General features: G+C 38.6%; 1 protein-coding gene across 5 annotated transcripts in view; it reads left to right on the forward strand.

The window, feature by feature from the left end:
* Positions 1-22,821, forward strand: part of LOC126851118 (mucin-17-like) — a 191,536-nt gene that overhangs the window by 86,162 nt on the left and 82,553 nt on the right. Inside the window, exon 1 of one of the 5 annotated variants that reach the window (XM_050594750.1) lies at positions 2,738-2,752. The exons of the other annotated variants lie outside the window; for them this stretch is intronic. The gene's annotated coding sequence lies outside the window, so the exon portion shown is untranslated. Of the gene's footprint in view, positions 1-2,737; positions 2,753-22,821 lie in introns of those variants that run through there. 5 annotated transcript variants of the gene reach the window in all.

Genomic DNA, 22,821 nt, shown 5'->3' on the forward strand with positions numbered 1-22,821 from the left:
GGGAAATCACCGTAGCAACCTCTCTCTCGCCTCGTTTCGCCTCATCTCGCGTCTTGGTATCCTTGTCACCTGTCTTCTTTCTTCTTCCTTGCGTCTCGTCGGTTTCATCTCCTCTTGTCCATCGTATCGAATACAGCGGTACTCATTTGGAAATTACCGAAAATAATATATTTAACTTTGTACGTCACATTATATCGTGTTAAAAAAATTTCGAAAAATTCAACCTTATATAAGAAAAGCACAAGAGACGTGAGGCATTTTAAAAGCAGGATTTTTAAATCTTGAATATATAAAAATAATAAAATTTTTTATATTCATAGAAATCTTTAAATTAATAATATTGTTCAGTATATTTGTGAGAAATTTAATTTCACAAATTATTTCCTTCTAAATTATGATTCGAAAACTTATTTAAAAAACTGGATTTGATATCTCGTTACCGGCGGAGATGTCGTTAATCTTTTTCGAATATATTTTTATCTTAAGAAGCGAGAGTATATAGTAGCGATAACATAATAACGTTTGATACAAAATGTGTATGTTTGAGATAAACTCGTGGAGAAGAAGATTGAAAGCCACTGTCCCGAGACATCGTCATAGTCTTCCTAGCGTTCAATCCCCTCAAAGTTTTCTCTCCGGTCTCCACTGTCACCCCTTAAGCTAAGGTTCAAGCTTGTCTGTCTGTGTTGGTAAAAGTTTCTGGGGATCGTATCAGAGTTTTCGTATAAACGTTTGCCATAAAGGAATCTGATAGAATTCTTGAAGCTGCTTCGCGATATTTGGTGATGTGATTTAAAACACAATATTCGCCTGAATTCTACGACTCATAAATCGACGTTAATTTTTTTTTTACAGTTGAATGTTTAAATATAGAAGAAAATGATTCAAATATATGCGTATCACACAGATAGCTTGTTTTTATATTTATAAATATATTTTCGCTGAAAGAAGGATTTAAAAAGACTCTTTATCGCGTATTAAATGAACAACGTGTAGAATAGATTTCAGCGAATCACAAATTCGCTGTAATGACACTAGGGTCTTTACTTCTTCTTGCTTGCGTCTATCCCGAGTGTAAATTGGCTTTTGCTCCGGTGATGATAAAGCCTCCGTTTTATTTTGAGCTACAAACTCGCTTGTGTTTCGAAGCTTGCTTTGTAGTCCGGAGGACAGTCACTTTGGTATAGAGCGTCTTGTAAAAACCACTTGAGTGGCGGAACGTGAAGGCGCACTGCTGAGGGATGCGAAAAAGCTTGCTGAGACACATTAGAGTCCCGGCGAGGGTCAACGAGTGAAAATAAATGGCCCATTACTTGGTCGTGAGGGTACCTCTACCACGATGTCTCTGGTACGACGTCTCTCTCCTCCTCCACGTTTTCTCACGCATCTCTCTTATTCTCTTCAGTCTTGGAATTTAACGGACCGACGATATATGAGTTAGCATCGAGAATAATAGAACATAAATACCGCGATAAAACGATAGGACCTGTTACGCCATTCTTATCCAGCCGCTTATGCATCGTAAATTAAAATATAGCTCGCTTGTTATCGAGAAAAATTTATGAAAAATTAATTGGTCTGATTAAGAAAAAAAGAAAAAAAAATTATAATTGATTTGATGACGCGTGCTCGGAATCACTTTCGCGAAGATTTTTCTCGATGATATATATCGATCGAATCGATACGATCAAAATTTCTCTGCTATGTAGTCTCTGCCGACGATCGAATTTTCAAATTCGACTCCGATGGAGTTTTAAACCGATATCCGTCGTGTCATTGTATTGGAAAAAATTCGATTCAAGGTTCGTCTCTCGAATATCGCATCTTGCTGATAGCGGCGAATAAAACATTGACACTTAAAAAAATTGAAAACAAAAACTAATAAAAAAAAGAAAAAAATATAAAAATTGAAATAGACCCAATTAATTTTATTTTGTAGAGAGATTGTTAAAGAAAATTTATACTTAAAAATTATACATAATGCGCATCTCATTTACAAGTGACTTATTTTTTATGACAAATATATCTCGCGACCTGAAACGTCGAAATGTTTAGAATCAAAATATGTTTATGAACAATCTAATATATACTCGCGAGAGATCTGACGGCGTGGGTAATTTTAATATTATCAAGGTTACGTTGATGATAGCGCGAAGGGAGCATGACTGCTACGAGTGCTTTATCTCGCGTTGAATTGCGGCGAAATCAATGCCCGTTGGATGAGTAACTTTCAAGTTCACGTTTATAACCCTCGAGATAGAACGGGAACGCACACGAATGAAGCAGCGATGAAGGAGTCGGAAGGGCGTGTGGCGGACGGGATAGGCCTTGTCGCTACCTTAATTACGTTAGTCACATTATGCGACGTTTCTCCCTTGTTTCGTGAGTCGCCGCCATGAGACCCCGAGTAAACGATGCCGGCGTTAACGTCGGTATAAAGCCACTACCCCAACCCGGTCGGCTTGGGTACGACACCGACGACGAATCGACCGTGGCGTATCGTCGGTACGGCGCCACAGTTTTTCCCTTTAGTATTCCGCACTCCTCTCTACCGCTCTCTCGCTTTCTTTTATCGTCTGGCGTTAATTTAATTCGGCCAGGTGCGACGTTAATTTCGCAGTGAGTTCATGTTGTCCATGTGCGTGTTTCATGCGTAGGGAAAATGGAAGGGTCGGAGGGTAGTTTGAACACGCGAGTAATAATTCAGGTTGATATGAGTGATTAGATGGAAGGGTTTAGAACACAAGAAAGCGTGAGTGAAGTTTGTTTGAATTTGTAAAGGATTACCTTGAATTTAATAACCACGCTATGCGAGTCAGTGGGCTTGCTTATGTACTTTGAATTTTTTAAATATATTTAATTATATCATATAGTCTATAATTTATAATTGATTGTTGAAGCATATTAAAGCGATGTCAATATTAATATAACTACTTTTATAATTTATTGATTATTATTAACGTCTCATTAGTGTCATCCCTGTGATAACTTCGTCGAAAGATAATGTCAAAAGTATGGAAGCCAAATACGAATTTCTGATCTAATTATAAAGGGAAACCTTGTTAAATCCGACAAATGTCTGGATAAATAGTGAAAGTTACTCTAATTTAACCACTTGAGATTAAATAAGCTTGTGTGTGCTACCTAAAGTCAGATTAAAATAACGTATCCGTGTATCGCGCGACATTTCTCAAAGATACACAGGTCGTTCGTGTCGACTGATCTATCGTTAACAACTTTGCCCCTTTTCCTCTTTCTCTCTCTCTCTCTCTCTCTTTTTCTTTTCTCGTACCATTTCCTTTGATCGTCCTCTTACTTCCTTTTATCGTTCGGCGTTAATTTAATTCGGCCAGGTGCGACGTTAATTTCGTGGCGAGTTCAGTAACCGCACGGCTGCTTCGAACACGATGCAACCGCAATGGCGTAGATTGGATATTTTGGCCCCTCGAATTCCGATAAAATAAAGTGTTCAAAGAAAACACGTTGCAAGATGAGTAACAGGTATACGATAATAAAATGCTACGTGTATTTTACTTTAAAATATGCAATTATTATACAGCTAATGTTTTTTAGCTCATATTCAAATGTGTTTCTTTCTAATTTGCAATTTTTAACAATATTTAACAATAAAATTTTATATATTACGATTCCCTATGCGAATGTTAGAACTGAATACACAAGTCCAGCTCACATTTTTAATTCAAAATTCTAGTAATTGAATTTCAGTGTTTCTTCTCATTGTAATCTCGAAATTTGAAACATTCGAGATTTTCATTTTTGATTTACGAATCACGGCAAAAGTTTATCTCTTGATCAATTCTCCCGCAAAACATATTCGGCAGGGGAACACTCTCGACAAGGATAGGCGATGGATAGAAAAGGAAGGCGAAGAGAAGAGGAGAAGGTAGAAGGTACCGGTGTACACGTAAGTGGCAATGTTTCGTGCATGCCAATCGTAGGTCGTATATCTCCTGGCACTTAGGACGATCGTATCTCGGAGGGCGCGCTTGTACAACCGCATAACGAACGTACGAATGCTCCGAACGCGGCTGGAACAAGATGTTGGATTTTATTCCATCCGCGGTATTCGTATAGTCGGATACAAATTGCGCTTTTAAATTACGATGATGGATGACGGCGATGGTAACTACGAGGAGCGGCGGACTCTGTCATTCTCATCTGTGAGTACGTTGAGCTCGCAGATTTAATTTCGTTTCCAGAATTCGGTTCGTTGGAGCACGAATTAAAAATTCTGCCTAAGAGGAATCGAGCGTTGATTCTCGTTTCTGTTCGCGTTTTTCATCGCAACGCTAGAAACGCGCCGCGTTTTCCGCGCGAAAAGCTACGCTGCGGTTTGACTCAAGGGTCAACTAAAGGCGCACGTGCCTTTAATTAACGATTATAGGTTCCCACGGTCATAATTCAGACCACGAGTTCATCGACGAGAGTCCGGCGTCGTTCACCCTTTTCGTTGCGTACCGTGGTGCGGTCGCGCGGGTTCCTTTACCCTTTCGCCCCCATCTTTGACTCATGATTTTCGCGGTGCGGTTACGGCTGCAGAAAAACGAACGATCCGTTTCAGCCGGCGACGCGCGGACGGAAACCTTGCGGTCATCGTTCACCGCAAACAGTGTTGAACGGTTAATACGGGCTATTGTATAGGCGTATGTAATATCTTTACCGAGAACAAACCAATGACGCTTGACCAGGCATATCGGATTTTTTTTTTTTTAGACATAGTGCACATTGCAATTTGTAATATTTACACATTGTTATATAGTTAATTGTAACATCAAAAATATTTTGCTCATTTTAATTGTATAATGAGATTTTATTTCAATTTAAAATATATATTGCCATTAAGATAAAAATTGGATAACATATGTGATTCTGTCATATTATCTCAATTGTTTTAAACGCATTATCTCTTAGAAAAGAGTTAAGTTTTATCTCGAGAAAATTGAGATAAATTTCGCGAGATTACTTGTCTCTGCAATTGCCGCTGTAGCATATAAATCTCTTCGCGCTACATCGTAATGCTCCTTGCTCGCGTTCCGTGAAGGTCTACAGAGTTTTCAAAAATTATTTCCCAGAACCTTGAGAGATTCCACGTCGATCGGAGACTCACTCCCACGCGCTCGTACCGCCGACGCGTGGCTCGAAACCATAACTGCGCCAGTCGTTCAAGGTGAGACACATCACGCTGGAAGTCGTGCATCATTCTCGTATCCTTGACTCGACATCGCGGACCCGCATTTTATTCCAGCGAGAGGGTGGGAGGGGGCAGCAGCTCGTGGAAGTTTATCGGCCCCGATACACCACTCTCAGCCAACCTCCAGACGACCCCGTCGTACGGAGGATAAAATAATGTCGTGTTGTGCGGGGGGACATATGTGTCGTTTGCGCGCAATGGCTTTTGTAGGTAACTCGTAATTCGCAAGAAACGTCATCTTGTGAAAATCTAATTAATTAATTAAATAATTGTAGTATGCGATCGAAGCAGTTAGTTTGTTCGCTAGGTACTTTTTAACGAGTCACAATCGGAATTCTTATAAATTCTAATTAACATGGCAATAACGCAAATTACGCGACAGAGACCATCCAGGAGATTTCTTTGATGAAAAGTAATTTTTTTGAAGTATAATTACCAATTCTTCATTGTTCTGTTTTAAAACAGTAGCGCTCAATTATTCCTTCAAACAATGAATCTGGAATCTTAGTCCTTGGGAATAATTTTTATTCACGTCACTTTGTATCGCTTGGTACTGTATGGCATTGTTGGGAATAGAATATTTTTGTATTCTCCACGCTCGACTCTTATTCGCAATTTATTCTTACGCTCGTGCTGTCACACGATGAACCCGCATTTTATGTCCGCGGCAACCGGCACAAGTTTATCGTTCGTAGAATACGTCGCTTAAGTTGCAAACGTCACGTATTCGATGTTTACTGTGGCAGAATATGTTTCTCTTGTTTCACCGAAGCTAATAAATTTATCTCTACTCGCGCGCTCGTTTCGAGAAGGATTTTAATCGCCTGCGATTCTCTTAAGTATTAGAATTTATGTGTCATTAATTCAGTAGAAATTTTTAATTCACTCTTAACTCTCAATATTGATGAAGTTGATGATTTATTTTTCTCAAAATTATTTTTCTTCTTGTGTACTCGAATTAATAAGTCATACTTTGGCATTTGGCAAAAATAATAACCACATTAATATTTATTAAAAAATTAAATGTATTTTTTGCACATATTAATAGATAAAATTCAAATAAATTTTTCAGAATTGAAAGATTCTTTTTTTTTGTACACAACATGTAATTAAATTATTTTCTTCTTTGCATTAGCTATTCATGTATAATTTAATATAATAAAATATAAAAAATATTTAGCGAAGGATGATGTATTAAAAAGCTTGAGAAACTTTGATTTATGGCTTTTAAAAATTTGACATTTTGTTAGATTCTTTTGTATAGAGTTGTTATTCTTCGTGTAATGCAGATTACGCACTTGGCGCGACGCGCGAGACATTTTTATTCCCCATGTCGGCGTGACTCTCATGAAAATTCAGTAAACCCTTGACCTAACACCACCATCAGGCTGCATTTTGTGCTCGTCGGCGGTTGCATCATGTTCCCGGTTGACGACGCACGATTTAACCTCCAGACGGCCCATCGGTGTGTCTCGTGTATATCAGATGACTACCTCGTTGCAGTGCTCCGTTGGGCTCGGTATATCTATAGATGCGAACACATCGGTGTTTGTTCCTTCACGGTCTGATTCCCACCACGCAGTCTCTCCACTATCGCATTTTAAAATGTTGCAATTGTAAAATGTTGCACATGCCGCACATGATGTTATCAACGAGAACAATGGTATGTTATATCGTTTTATGAAAATATTCTAATGAGAGTTTTATTATACAATATCAATTATAAATGATTGACAAGATTGATTTGGCCAGATTTTATATGGACAGAAATCATATGGAGCAAATCAATTTATCTTTAGATAAGATCACTAGACACATTATATTGCGCTGTATATTTGCAACATGTATAATATTTGCAATAATCGGCTTTTATTCGACGGAATAATTCGTGAATCTCATCATACATTATCATACTATTAGCATCGATGAATTCGTAGAAGTGTCTCATTTGCATTTCGAGCCGCTATACACGCGTACATCCTACGGACATCTCCATCGACCCGCGTGTCTCGCTGACTATTCAAGGTCAACGGGGTCTGTCACGTGGCAGTGACACATGTGTCGAGACTGAATAAAAAAGACCATCCGAAAAATGGTCGACGAATGGTCTCCGTTGAAAGCTAGGGTGTAAGCTTGACAAATGATTTCCTTGTAAATGGAAGTGATTTCTGTGGAATCCTTCGCGCGACCGAAATTTTAATTGAATTACGCCATAGATCTCAAATGATGAATTTTTTCTATAGAAGCGAAAATAAAGCAGGAAATGTCTCTTAAAAAAAAAAAAAAATATATATATATATATATTACTTCTATTATTAGAAAAAACAATTTTTAATGGATGAAAAAAATAGAGATTTTTTCGCGCCAGATGTGCAAAAATGGAATCAATATGAAAATATTTTACATAATCTTTCTAAAAGATCGAAAAGTTGATTCACCAAACCTGAGCGTTTGTACGAATTTCCGGCATATAAATATACAGCGAGAATCGGCAATGAGTTACGACAGCCGCAATAAGTTTTTCGTCGTTATACGCGCCTATCTTTGGATTATACTATTTGTTTCATATGCCATTACTCGAACAACAATAGCCCGTTAAGATAGGTGCTGTTTCCTTTGTTGCCTGTCGAAGATAACCACGCGTTACGTAATGGCGCAATAATGCTTCACATTAATAATCGGGGAAGCTCGTAACTCGACAGAGTCAAGGCTAAACGGCTTTTTGCTTCGTCGTTCTTAGTCCGATATAAAAATAACATTTCCTGAATAATATGCCCGAGCACACATTTACACGTGTATTTGTCGATGACTAAATACGTTGACCAAAGATACAGACTTTTTGCGATTGAAGAATGTTGGGTGACTAAGTTTTAAAATGAAGTGGAAAAGTTTCTGATACGAATGAGTAAAATATATACATACAATATAATAATGTCATTAAATTAATTATATTAATGTCATTACATTATTTATATTAAAAACATACACAAGCATATATATATATATAAATTTAAAAATTTTTTTTTTTTTGAAAAATATTAAATTATACAAAAAAGTTTTCTATGATGTAGGAAAATTTGTTGAAAATATTTTTTGTACATAATAACGCGTTTTTAAATGTTAGTTTTGTTAACAATTAAAAATTATGATTATATAATATATTTCTAGATTTAAAGGAAATCTTTACACGCTCTATTTGAATAAAATTATTATTCGAAAAGAGATTTACTCTTTACACACGTTCAATTTATTTTCATTACTCTCTGATATCTTTGTTTGCCTGCAAAAATGTGTAAAATTTGATATTTTTTATTATACCGCGTATCTTCAAGAATGTAAGATGAATTATTAATGATATATCGCTGCGTTCACGTACAGTGCAAACATTTCTTAGATTTGAAATTAAATTAGTCATTTCGCTTTAACGACTACGCCTTGATCTAAATATAAATTGAACGGAATTGCGCGGGCACGGTACAAGGCGAAAAGAACGCTCGCGCGAGCGTACTCTCTTAAATAATGATCGCCGCGAGATAATCGAGATGGATACGAGACAGTTCCCACGCTTGTGCCTGTTATGCTCCGTCGTTTCTTGCTCGTGAGGTGAAATTAGTGGAGATCGTTTACCGATAAGGCGACGCAAATCTGTTGCGTAGCGGGGAGAGCGATTAAACCGGCCGCGGATCGGAGCGATCGAGAAAACAGATGGGGCGTCGCGTTGGTATGCGTTTCGTTGTCAAGCACACCAATCAGTTATGAAGGTAATAAGAACTGTCATCGTAATGACGCGAGAGACCCTTCAACCAGTTCGGCAAAATATATCCGGCGAGAAATCATTTCGCGTGCGTCGTCCTCTTTTTGGCGGGACGGTATTAATTGAAGCAGCACATTCTCCTCTCTCCTTTACGCGCGATCGAGAAATGATCTTTTGCACAGTCTCGAAGGCGAATTCTGCCAACACACGACATCGTCGTCGTCATCATCATCGTCGTCGTCGGATTTACCCGCGAACGTTATTTTCGTCGTCGACCGTCGCGCCGAGATTGCATCCCCGCGCGAGCCGTGATTAATTATCGCGTGTATGCCGTTGATTGAAATACTTATAGCTGTCCCGACGGTGTAATATAAACCCGCTGTCCGTCGCTCTGCGCTGCAATGCGTCACGGTAGCCACGGTAACGTTTTTCATTCCGGAATGTTAATCACTTTTTTTTTTAACGTTGATGTTACTCTGGTTGAAAATTCATTTATCATCTTTTTTTTTTAAGATCCGTGCTAATTTCCGACATTATTCGATTCACATTTTTTCTATTTTATTGTAAAAGATTATATTATAAAATTATAAATACAAATATTATAAATACAAAAGACTTTTTGATTAGTAATCAAATAGCTAAATAACACTCTAGAATTAATGTATATATGAATATATAAACACACGAAGAAAGTTCGTAAAAAAAGATTATTTTTAATATTTAATATCGATTAATATCGCACGGCGGGCTGAAAAAAAAAAACCGCTTGATCTTCATTTTACGGAAACCACGGTTGCACGCGATGTCGCGATACATGTATAGTATAATCGTTGAATAATATTTTTGTCGCACTACGTTTGCGATCCCATCGAGATTACGTCCAGTCAGGACGACTCATTATTACCGCCCGCAACGGCTGTCAGAGCATAACCACAGCTGCTTACGTATAATTGGCTAACGTTTGCGCTCGTGCTATCGTTTGTATACTTCCTTTCAGTTTACGGTAGTGTGATATAGTTGCCTCCCGAATAACCTCCAAGTTATGAACCATTTTTTTCACTTTATAGTACCATATCGTATTTTCGTCGCAATTGCCGTTTTATCCACGCAAATAGGAAAAGCGTCGCGAAACGAGCTATCGGTAAACGAAAGGAACGAGAGCTGTTTTCCTCGAGCGGTACTCTGCATTCTCGGCTTCCTCAATTTTAAGGAATTTTTCGAGCGAGAGCAAGAGAGAGAGAGAGAGAGAGAGAAAATTATGAATATTTGATCTCATCGAGATAAAAGAGATGGGTTTAGTACCGTTTACGATTATAGATACCAGCCGAAACGATCGGTATCAGTCGTCGGCTACCGGCGTTTATGCAACATCAGGCATGAACCCACGATAATACGGTAATCGAACTCGTGATAAGACGACGAAAAGAGAGAAAGAGAGCGTACGATCGCATCATAATAAAAGCGTAGAACGCGCTCTACGGGACACGCGTGTCAGATTACAAGCGCAGAATCTTGGCAGTATCTTTTCCGAGCCCGTTGATCGTGTGCGTCGTACACCGGTTCGCGCGGGATATATCACGCGTTAATTAAGTCCTTATCTGCGCAATTATCGCCCTTAATCTATTCGGACCTCGTACGTGCGCGATTGAATAAAAAACGCGACAGAACCAGTTGTGCGAGTAACAAGGGAAGCGCTTTTTATCATATCAAAGTGAAGTTATTATTACTATAATTGCTTTATTTTTTTTTTTATTACACATATTGTATTATATATATTATATTTTTATAATTATATTTCTCGAGATAGATACGTGTAATATCATAAACACTAATATAAACGCTAATTAATTATTGTGAGATTATCGCGTGGTAAATCGAAAGGCAGCATTTCGAAGAAGATATAAACGATGAGGCATCATTTAGACATCGGTTTAGATTGATTTGGACTTGATTTCGCTTTCGAAACCGAGGGCAAAACTGGTTGAGACCGGTGATGCCCCGTGGCTGAGGGGGAAAGGCAGCAACGGGGATGAGGCAAGCCCTGGCCACGACAGCATTCCATCTCAATCAGAGAGAATATGAATAACAAGCCGAGGCGATGTGGGCCGCGATCCAAGAACGCAGTTCCGAGAGCGGATGTATGCACGCACGCGTTTATATGCGATTCGTGCGCGATTTATACTTCATCTTGGTTTTCCTTAACGTAAACTTCACTCATCCGTGGAATTCCCCGACGTAAAAGACAGCTTTATTATTTTCCAACGAGAGAAAAACGAAAATGTAATTATAATGAAAAAGTGAATATTTGAATACAATGGAAGCATATGTTTGTTGCGCAGCTTGTCATTTTGGTAGCTGCTTAATATTTAAAGTACAGTAATATAGCTGCGAATTTTCAATGTGCTTTGAAGTTAAGACAACATGCTTGAAGCCACACTTTATACGATCCTTTGTATACATATTATTTCCATCCTCCTCCATCTCAAACATCGTGCACAGCATGTTAAATCAATGGAAGCATTATACGATGGGGAATCGTAATATAAGTTCTTTTATTAAAATGAATAAATTTATTTTCAAGTATGCGCAATATATGCACGGGCAAATTTGCTTTACATTCTTTGGATATTTAATAAATATCTCTTCGCTCTTTCTCTTTCATTTATCTTCGTCCAACAATTAATTACCAACTTTTAACGTAATTTCATATCTGCAGATAGTGTACTTCCTTAGTCTACCGTCGCGGATAAGTTTACCAATCTCACCGGCTTCCGCCTTTATATTCTCGAATTAAATACACGTGCCATTTCCTCCGTACGCTATTTCCTCCGTTTTATCACCGTTACATTTAACTCTTCGTAAGCTACTTACGACTTGTCTCTCTCTCTCTCTCTCTCTCTCTCAATTATTCATGATTTAATAGACGAGGAAATTCGTTCATTTAATCGCTTACGATTGCAACTCTCAGCAATACGAGGATAATTTCTCAAGCAAATTTGTTAGATTTTTATATAATATATAATTCAATCACAATTATCTTTTATTATTAAATTTTTTTTTTGTAATTTTCTTTCTTCGAAATATATTACCCCTTGTAAAAGGTTAAATGCTAATGCGTTAGCCATCATTGAGTAAAGTCAAAAAGAGAATTGATTTCCCTGCCTGTTAACTCGTTTTTGATTCAACCCTGCGTTCTACACTGGTTCTTTGTCTCTCGCTCTCGCGTCATTACGCGCGGCCTCTCCTTTATACAACGAATTACTGGAGATTTATGCCCGCTTCGTGTCCCGGCTGGCGTATAACCAGCCAGCCAATTATTTTCAATTACCTTGGACGCGCGCGTACCGGTTCATAATTTCCTAGCTCTCCATTTTCGGTTTGGCTTCGAAAGCGAAGTTGCGTCGGTTAATTTTTCGTTTTATCTGAACTGTAGCAATTATCGCGGTCTGATATATTCTTTCAACAGTCATTAATAACGAGAGGCAATCTCGAAGAACAAATATTTTTTATTCATTTTTTTATATAAACAAAATATTATATTGTGAAAAATTAAGAAAATATATTTTTATAAATATTTGTTATTTAATTGTTTATTTTAAAAAATATTTTTTTTTTTGTTGAATTTAGCACTTGACGAAATTTCAGCGTCTCAGACACTCGTTTTACTCTTGATTCTCTCGTGCACGGAATTAGACGAAATTTCAAAAGACTGTGCCGTCTTTGATTTAGTTCGGTATGCTGTTAGTATCCAGCGCGCGTTGACAGTTTCAGGAGACATCTGCTGTCAACGGCGCTAGTTCGCATTAGCGCCATTAACGAGCGCTCCTCCGTATGGACGGCGACAGACGAGGACTTGGACCCGAGTGGCATGATCGTGGTCGCTAATTGGTTATGCATCGCCGGAAATTGTAAAGTCGGGATTGCCGCTACCTGTCTACGCTAACGACAGTGGCGTTTCGCTGCGAATCTCTTTCTAGTCGATACCTGTGGCCGACTAGTTAGAGCCGTTTTTTGGCGGAAGGTTGTGCCGCTAAGTGGCCGATCTGCGGTTGCAGATAAGTCTACGTTTAGTTAGCACTTCTTTGCCTTTCTATGCTGCGTAGGCGAAGTTTTTTGTTCAACTCAAGGACGACTAAATGAGTACAATAAAACAAAATAACAAAAAAAAGAAACAAAAAAAAGAGCTTTACAACGTTTTATTGCGTCTAATACTAGAAAATATTTTGATAGAGAAAGATATTTAATAATAATGTTTATAATTTTGAAAATTTGCAATAAGACACACGAATACCACCGATGATGTATTAGAATTAAAGATGTATTGAACATGATAAAGTTTTGATAACGAATGTCACCTTCTTTTCTGCAATACGTGTTCTTCATCGTCGATGTTAAGACAATGTCCACATTGTAAGCTTAAATAATGCAATTCCATTAATGTTGCCTACGCTATTGCTCTTCAGAAATATGTGCTAAACTAACAATCGACAGATATATGTTGTAAACCTTTCTTCCCACGCAGTTGAGTCTATCAATTCCATTGATAGAACTCGATGAAATAAAACTTTAGACAGAAAATTTTAAAATTTTAAATATTTTTTTTATTCAAAATTATATAACCATCTTTCAGATCGCGATTGACACGCTTTTATATTTCATGCATAATGCCGCTTATCAGTCGCGATATTTCATGCTTTAATGACGTGCCGCCTATACATCGTAAAACTCATTCGCCGCACGCGTTATAAGAGTGCGCACTCTTATAGAGTACCTAGCCGTTTAAAGAATCTTTTCTGTGTTACCTCAAGCGTGTTCTAATTATTATTCCGATGCAGTGGCAGTTTCAGATAACACGTGTTACGGTCGGTTTTACGATCGACTTATACGACGTTTCCCGTTTGAAATTGGTTTGTCCAACGTAGCGGTATTGTTGTGGGTGTAACGCATTTCGTTACATACGCACCCGGTATGCAGCATTTTTATATGGCGATGCCATAAAATAGCTATATAATATCTTACAAAAAAAATTTTTCAGATTATCTCACGTTCTTTTTGTCGCATATCACACGTGCTTTAAGCTCATAAATCGAAGAAATCATCGTTACACGTGTTTGGCATATTAGGACTCGTGTCTGTTCTCAAGTCCCGATAACATTCCGGAGTAGTTCATTGTCATCATACTAAAGGATATCCATTGTCAATAACATAGTTTTCTCGATGCCCACACGGCGGTCGGATCGGGAAGCTCTTGGAGATATTCGAAGACTGTTTTATGAAACTGAAGCGAGCGACTCCCACGCGCGCGATTCCAAGGAACGAGCGAGCGAGCCTGCGCATGATGTGCCAGATGATACTGACGCCGGTAATACCTACGTCTATCCATCCACGTTCGGTCGCAAGTATATCTTCCCATTAGTCTCTGCCCACACCAAGCAACTTCATGGCACGTGGGTCGTTGACTTTGACTGACTCTCCGTGCTCTCTCTCTCTCTCTCTGTCTCCTTCTCTTTTTCTCACTGGCGACGACTTCGTGTAGAAAATTATCGACGTGCTGGGTTTGCTCATTCCCTCTATCTCTTTCTCTCTCGGCATTAATTACGTACGTATGAGCTCGTTCGAATGGCTATTTCGAAGTCACGTCTCGTCGGCGTTGTAAAGTGCCCGAGCGGGGCTGTAAAATGTGTAAACCGCGAGTAATTTATGCGCAGAATTTAACGCGAGCAAAACTACATGGATCATTTTCATACGTGATCGCAGGAGAAGCGGCTAATTGATCATAGCGAAAAAGATTCACTCGTTTTAATCATTGGCGAACTAGATCGAACGATCGGCGAATGGTATTCGCAATCAATGCGACAAATGCAATCTGCCGTCTTGGGAATTGCGGCAATCGCGCCAATTCAAATCGGAGTGAATGAGGGATAGAGAATTGTTATTGGTAATTACGGTGATATCTATTGTAGATCGAACTTGAAGTTTACAGTGATTACGAAATTTATTAGCGAGAAACAGATCCGAGTATCATTTAAGATACATATTTTACATTTCTTAAATAAAGATAATTTTAATAATGAAAAAGTGACGATTTCTTTAAATTTTAATTTTTTAATTTTAAATCAGAATGTCATCAGTGTCTTTATTCGTCATGGGTGGTTCGATTCTTAATATTTGCCCGAACGTTCGCGTGACTCGGTGGCGGTCGATACGCGTTTATACGAAGACGAACGAGCCCCTATTTTTTCACATGCAATTTTTCTTCGGGACATGTTACTCGGGACTGAATCGGGCAATTACGCTCCATACACTTGACGAAGGGAGGGTGCAATTTGTTCGTCGCTCCGAGGACGACTATCTCTCAGCGTGCGCAGCAGCCCTTCGCCCGGCTCTCTTTCCACTTCGCCCGGGCTTGTGTGCCGGTCGTCGGCCGAACAACAACATTGTAAGATTGCCGTGACACCGAAAACCACTAAATGCCGCTTAAGTCATTGGACGTACAAGCGGCAGCGGCGAAATACCGCCACGGTGGACCACCGGCTGTAATTGTACGGCATTCCTCTTCGGGAACGACGCGGTGTGTGCACCGTCATTATACACGTGGGGCAGAAAGAGAGGAGGGGAGGAAAAAGAAAGGGGGAGAGAGGGAGCGTGGTGCAATTCGCCCTTGCAGCGCCTCCTCCTTACTACTTTTTTCATCACTTTTGTAATCTGCCCCTCTCACGCTCGTGTACGCTCCTTTGCACCGCAAAAGTGAGGTGAACGCACCGGGATGTTGCAGCGGCAACATTCTTTGGAGCGGCGAAATGACACGTCACGAGATATACGGGCATCGATTCTTATAACGATTGATTGAATTAATCGAAAGATAATCGTCTTTATTCCCGGAACCGCTTAATCAGATCGTTCGCGTTTTAATTATATCCGATTATATTTATTCACTTTGCCAAGTTTTAATTGAATATATAAATATTTTTTAATATTTAATACATTTATATTATTGAACTTTTTTGTCGCTGCTATATTTTGTGGCTAAAATCAAAGATACGATGTTTTAAATTTAATATTTCTATAAACAGAAAATATAGAATAGAATTTATATATATTGAAAATATTTATTTAAGAAAAAAACATATTTGTATACATACATATATTAATGTTTACGTGCGCGATGTGTACGTATATACACATATATTAATGTTTACGTTTATTATCCTCGTTGCCGAAGTAAGGAAATGGATTGTGCGCGATACTTTCTCCGGTGAATGAACTATTTTTGCTTCATATTTAACGTTATAAGTTAGCGTAAGTCGCTCAATTCATTTTTCTTCACTACTGGGTGGACTCGCTGTATGGGTCTGTATAATTAGTGTGTGAATAGCGTGTGTTATTAAAACTCGATTTACATTCGTATAATTGATGGAGCGTAATTAGACTAAATGTTCTCTTTCTCGCGCGCACGATTCTGAAACGATAGCAGAGCAAATCCGTGCCTCGCAACAAATTACTTTTTTTTATTAATGATGACATATGAGTAATATAATGCTCATCCACTTGAAATTACCTCCCTATACTTATATCAACCCGGTATTCTCGCGCGCGTGTGAGTCAGCATTATATTATTATTTTCACATTAAGTATTAAGATTAAAAATTATCAATAGTTGCAGTGCGTTATATTTAGCTCAAGCATGCTGATTTAAAAAAAAGAAGCTCTCGCTTACAAAGGACGATTTTTATTTCGTTGAAATTCATCATATGTAGATATTATTGACGTGGAAATATCGCGATAAAATAAAGGACGTGAAATATATTTCCGCGCGATATATATCGCATTTGTTCTCCCACGCGTAGACGACCGTTTGACAATCTCTGGCGGCGTTTAGCGGCTAAACCTCCTATTATGGGCGCATGTAAGCCTTGGCGTGCAATTTTGCCGTTCATTGGGACAGGCATGACCTATCGGCGGGAATTTACCGTACGCCAAAGGCGATGCCTTTTACGTGATAAATTATTGCTTGCCGCGTTTGCGATATATCTCGTTTACGTATGGACCATCGAACCGATTTAACCTTCGCTCTCGTTTGCGCGCTCTCCTCTTTTTCCGCTCTCGCATATAATCATCCTCTCCGTGCACCACGACGAGGGCATTAATCGCCATGTCGAATCGTTATTATTTGCTCGCACGGCAACGTCTTCGACAGCCTTTGATAATGGCTACGTGGCGCCCCTCGGATCACGAGACTCGTAACGAGAATCGTTAAGATTTAACCATGGCGTGTCGTTAACGAGTCAACGAGGATTCATCATTTCTGTCGTTGTTGCGTTCCAGGTGACACATGTTATATCATATATGATAGCTAAGCGGACATCATGTTATTTTGACGTTACACCAGTTAAATATGGTCTAGTCGACTTTGATTCATATATCATTCATTCTTGTATATCGTGATATACATTGCACATAAATACTTAATAAAGAAACTTTTGTACTTGGTTTAAAAAATTAATATTTTTTTTTTTACATAATTAATAACACATATTTGATTTACTATATTTAATGCATAGAATAATTTACTATTGCGATATGTTTATTTTTTATATGTATAACAAGTATTTTTTATACCCAAATAAATTTCAACTTCAATTTTACGTAAAACAGTTGGACATAAACTGGCCGCGACAGCGAATGAGTAGTTTAAATGCAAATTTGCTGGTGCATTAACTCGGGAAAAAGTATGCCTTTAATGTGCCATTAACACTCGCAAACGCAAAGGGTGCAGAGCCCAAGAATTGTGAATCAGTGCGTCGGGCGTCCTTGATGCGTTCAATGGATATAAATATGTGGACGACTTGCGCCTCTTTTGCTCGCGACTGAAGACAGTTTTATCGACAAAAAGAATAGCGAGCACACGCTCTGATAGATTTATCGAGCGATTCCCGTTTCTCTTTGCGTTACCAGACATAACGATTATTTGTTTTCGACTATATTTCACCAACTTGTTTTTCCCCGTGTCCACATAATTGTTTCTCAGACTAAAAATATCGTAGGGTATACATTACTGAAGAGTTATATCTCAAATTGTTCTCGACTAACAAAAGTTTTCTAGGAATTAATAGGTTAGTTAAATCTCTTGCCCCTCTCACCGATTGTCTCTGATAATTGATAGCATAAATTTAATTATTGTTTATGAGTATGACATATTTGTAGAAAAAATTATTAGAAGAATATATGAGAAAAATGATAGAAAATTTCAAACGTGCAAAAGTGAGTTACATATTCCGATCACGAAACGATGAAAAAAAATTTCGACAGCACCCTCGATACATTCGTCATCATAAATCTATCTAGTGGTTCGGTCGACATCGGGGCGAAAAAGAATGGTTATTGTCGAGCGATGCAAAACTCGCGTGTAATACCTAGCAGCAGAGTCGTTGTCACGTAACACATTTAATTATAGCAGTCGGGAGTAATGTGCTTACCCAAGCGATGCGAAACATTGTCGCTAGGGTACGACGGACGCACGCGACATATTTCGTCAGCTGCCTTTCGTCTCGTGCACACTCAGCCCCTCGTTTTCACGTGATGACAGCGACACGATAGTTTCTACGCGATCAGCATTAAGAACGTCAGTAATTAAGTATATGCGTGTAACATCAGTCTCTTAACAAGGATTACATATACAGGACAAGTGCATTTTGCAACAAGAATTAAAGAAATTTTCTCCACGAGATAGCATATATTTATAATTTGTTATTTAATAGAAATAAATTCTGATATATTTATAGTTATATATTGGAGTAATAAAACATTTTCGATGCTATATACGCAGTTTTTTTTATTCGCTCCATCGCGGGCTCTTCGCAGACGTGTAATTGCGGTGCGTATCTCGCCGTAAACGTCGACAGAAATCATTTATAACGTGCCGTTGATCGACATCCGATCGACGCCCGCGATAAGCCCGGACGTTTCGTCGGTGCGAACGCAGACGGTCCCCGGATAGCGCACATTGATAAGTGCAACGCGGACGCGTGCAGCGACGATAATGCATCACGATAACTCAACTCTCGCACCCCCCCCTTTAACCCCTCCCCTTCTCCCGTGTCTCGCCGGTTGTACAATGCTGTGGCCGTTCGGGGCGCGTAAATCCATTTCGTTCCATTCGTGGCGATTCGAGTGCGATATCGCTAGCGAAGGGGATACGCCGCCGCGCCGTTTTAAATTAAACAATTTGCGTTAATTGGAATCCAAAGGGCATTAGCATGTTTGCGCGGCTCGTTCGCGCTACGCGTCGAGAATAATTTCGACCGATGATTATATGAAAGTGGCCCTAGATCACAAATATCGAATTAACAGTATTTTCTTTGACATCGTATATATGTGCAAAGTTTTCTCTCTCTCTCTCTCTCTTTATGAAATTTTAATGTCATTGGAAAGATTAACATAATTTGAAGAAAATATTTTGGAAATTTATTTGGTTATATCAATTAAAGAATATTAAAAGTTTAATTATCTTAAAATAAAAGATACATAAGCATCTATATATTTACACATTTTATTCGACGACTACTCGTTATTAATACATGTGCAAAGATTATTTTGCTAGTTATACGTGTTCTGCGTGTAATAAAGATTCTATTACAAGTCCGTTGCAACGAGAGCGTTTCCACAGATACGAATATAATAAAGTGCTTGACGAATGCGAATGACCATAAAACGGCGACGTAAATGCGATACGAAGCGGGAGATTTCAGCCCTTTTTATTTTTATTTTCCATTTATGTCACGATGTTTCACACGAAATGCATTTAAAAGTAACGAGGTGTACTTTAGAAGATGAAACATAAAATTCTTTTTTTCTTCGGAAAGAGAGAGTTATGGCTCAAAAAGTGTTGTCTGTCACACTCGGTGATAGGACAAAAGAAATTTTTAAAATTGAAAGCTGCAGATTTTTAATGGTTATTTTGTTGAACGAAATTAATGCGAAGATATTCTATTGTTATCAAGCTATCAGTATATTCAGTTGTATTCAAGTTATCAGTTATCTGCGCTTGTCATCTCTGCGACTAGCCTAGTATATCGAAAAAAAGTTTAGGCGTTTGATATCACCCGGGAGTATCAATTGTTTTAAGACGGGAGAAGTTTTCGTGTTTACCGATCCCCCGAGATGTGCCCCTAACGCTTCGAAACTTTTATCGTGGCCACTGTCGAAGTCGTCGCGACTCGTCGAGAAAAAAAGGTGGCGGCCGCCTGGGACAATTTTCGTCCAGACATATTGAAGTGGAATAATATCGTTCTTGATTTATTTTCAATCACGCAAAAACAACCGCACACAAAAGAGTTCGCGGTCACTCCGAGCGTATTTATCTTCCATATTCAATCTCTGGCGCTCATTTATCAGCTGTCAGCGTTAGAAATCCCTTTATTGAATTTCTCTTCAACTTTTCGCTGGCAATGCCAGAAATGCAATCTCGGCACAGCAGCGTTGAGAAATTAGAAGCGCATGAGTTATTTTCGAGATAATAAAACAATTTTTAGTGTCAAATACAAACATGTGGAATGCTACTTTGTCATTGTTTGGACATTGCTAAATTAGATTCTCCCCTGTGCAGTGAGAAAGGACAAGGGATAAAGAGGATGATATGGAGACGATTTCGTCCTGAAGAGGCTCCGAAAAAGTACGAAGGAGACCTTAACGCAATGAGATTTATCGGTGAGACGCGACGGACCATTATCACGGTTGGATCGAGTTTTCTTCTTCCGTAGGCCCGTTTTCTCCCCGAGGTCGTCCCAAGATGAGGTGTCGATGGGAAGGGAAGGACACAAGCTTTAATCCCACGGGAGAAAAGACGCCGCCGCCACTCGACAAGTGTCCCCGAACGATCTGTCTTCAAAGAAACTGCTGTGCCTCTTTTTCTTCCCTTCTTTCCTCCTCGGCAACGCGTTATTTCTTTGTGGCTTATACGGCGTTAGCGTCTCTTTTTACCGAAAGTGTCTTTTTCTTTGCCTCTCTTGTGTATCACAATTCGTGTAATTTCTAATCTCTCCGTCCATTTTTCTGTTTCGTTACATCATTTATAATATAATGCAATAGCTTGATAATATATATATATATTTTTTTTTCTAAAAAAACAATATAAATAAATTTAAATATAAAAAGGCTAATCCAAAGAAAAATAAAACAAAATTAAAAATTAAATTTCTACGTATGAAAATTATCGTTTTTATAAAACCGGGTTTTAAAGTGAAAAAAGAGGTGCGATCTTGTATGCGCGCGTGTTGAGAAATATATCGTCGACGTACAATAAGGATTTAACGCGTTGTTTGTACACGTGCTTCGAGATTCCGTGATGCGAGTCTTCGCGGCTCATCGACGGATTTATTTTCGTACGTCGAAGCCGCAGCCGCTCTTGGCGTTGTCACTGTTACATACAGTGGCACTGACGCCGAGGCGAGCTTCCTCGCGGTCGATGTGGAGAGCCCGGGGATCGGATATAGTGCCTAAATATAGGAATGAACAAATTATGAGACGAGTGACTAACGCTCTTAGCTGTTCTTCGACGGTCCGTAGCTTCAGCGACTTGCGCCGTCCAAAAGAGCTAATAAATTAGAGAGGACAGAGATCCGCCTCTGTGTCGATTAGCGTGCACAGCTCGTCCCGTAAATGTCGTACGCGTTTTACTGCGAATTGCAAGAGAAAGAAGCATTTATGATACATCAGATACATATTAAATTTTCACGATTATAGATAAATTATCGAGTCTTAATATTTTATTTTGAGAGGAAGAATTAAACAAAAATTAGAAAGAATGAGATTATATTTCCATAATTATTTTATGATCGATGAGTTAAATGTATGCGATGTATTTATTAAAATATTCATTAGCGATAGAATAATTTGATATTTGCTGTCCTTTATTCTTGCTTTAAATTTGAAAAAATTAAATAAGGTAATCATATTCCAAATACATTGCCTATAGTCATGACAAAAATTAATTCACACGCATCAGTGAAATATGCTTACATTTGTATATTTTTAATTAACTCATTTATGTAACGTATTTATCTTAAAAAATATTTCGAGTGTTATTTCACGAGAATAATTTTTTTAAACAATTAAATACATTAAATTGAAATTCAAGTTGTTATGATACATATATATTTAGAAAAAAAAGAAGATAGAAATTTTCCTGTCTAAATCCGTCTATGCGGATTATTCGGTAGCTATTATGTCTGGCATTAAATAGGGAGATACGATCTAATTTTATGTTGGTAGCATCACGAATGAAGAAATCACAACGCGTCCTTCGTGTTCGGACATCGAGGGATGGATTATCATAGAGAAAAACGTCCGTCCTTCCTCGTGCGTCAAAGCAGACCGGATAAACCTTACCAGCTTGCAGTGCCGCAGACGTTAAGCTGCTTCAGGCTCGAAACGGATTTAACCGGCCACTAATGGTAATGCGACAGTGACACGTATATGTCGGCTAATAAACTCATGTTCGTCGACGTCTGGTGCGCCGTGAAATTCAATCACATTGCGACGCCAGTTGATTTCAATGCATGAGCGCGGCGAACGCAGAATATTCGGACCGAACTGTATTAAACAAAATGCCGAATACGCCGCATTTGTATTTAGGATTAATTACGTCACCTTGTCAATTTGTAAAAAAAAAAGATAATCCACGAACGAGAGGAAAGGACTCCCTCTGGCTTTTTTAAAAGAGTTATATGAAATATTGGGAAAAGCTCGCGAATCTGTGGAATGCATTAAATTAGCAAACTCTATACAAATCCATCCCTGTCATGATAATTTAAAGCGAGCTCTCAACTCTCAACATTTTCTCTAATGAATGCATTAA

Source organism: Cataglyphis hispanica, chromosome 7 (assembly GCF_021464435.1).
Source record: "Cataglyphis hispanica isolate Lineage 1 chromosome 7, ULB_Chis1_1.0, whole genome shotgun sequence".
Classification (NCBI taxonomy): domain Eukaryota; kingdom Metazoa; phylum Arthropoda; class Insecta; order Hymenoptera; family Formicidae; genus Cataglyphis; species Cataglyphis hispanica.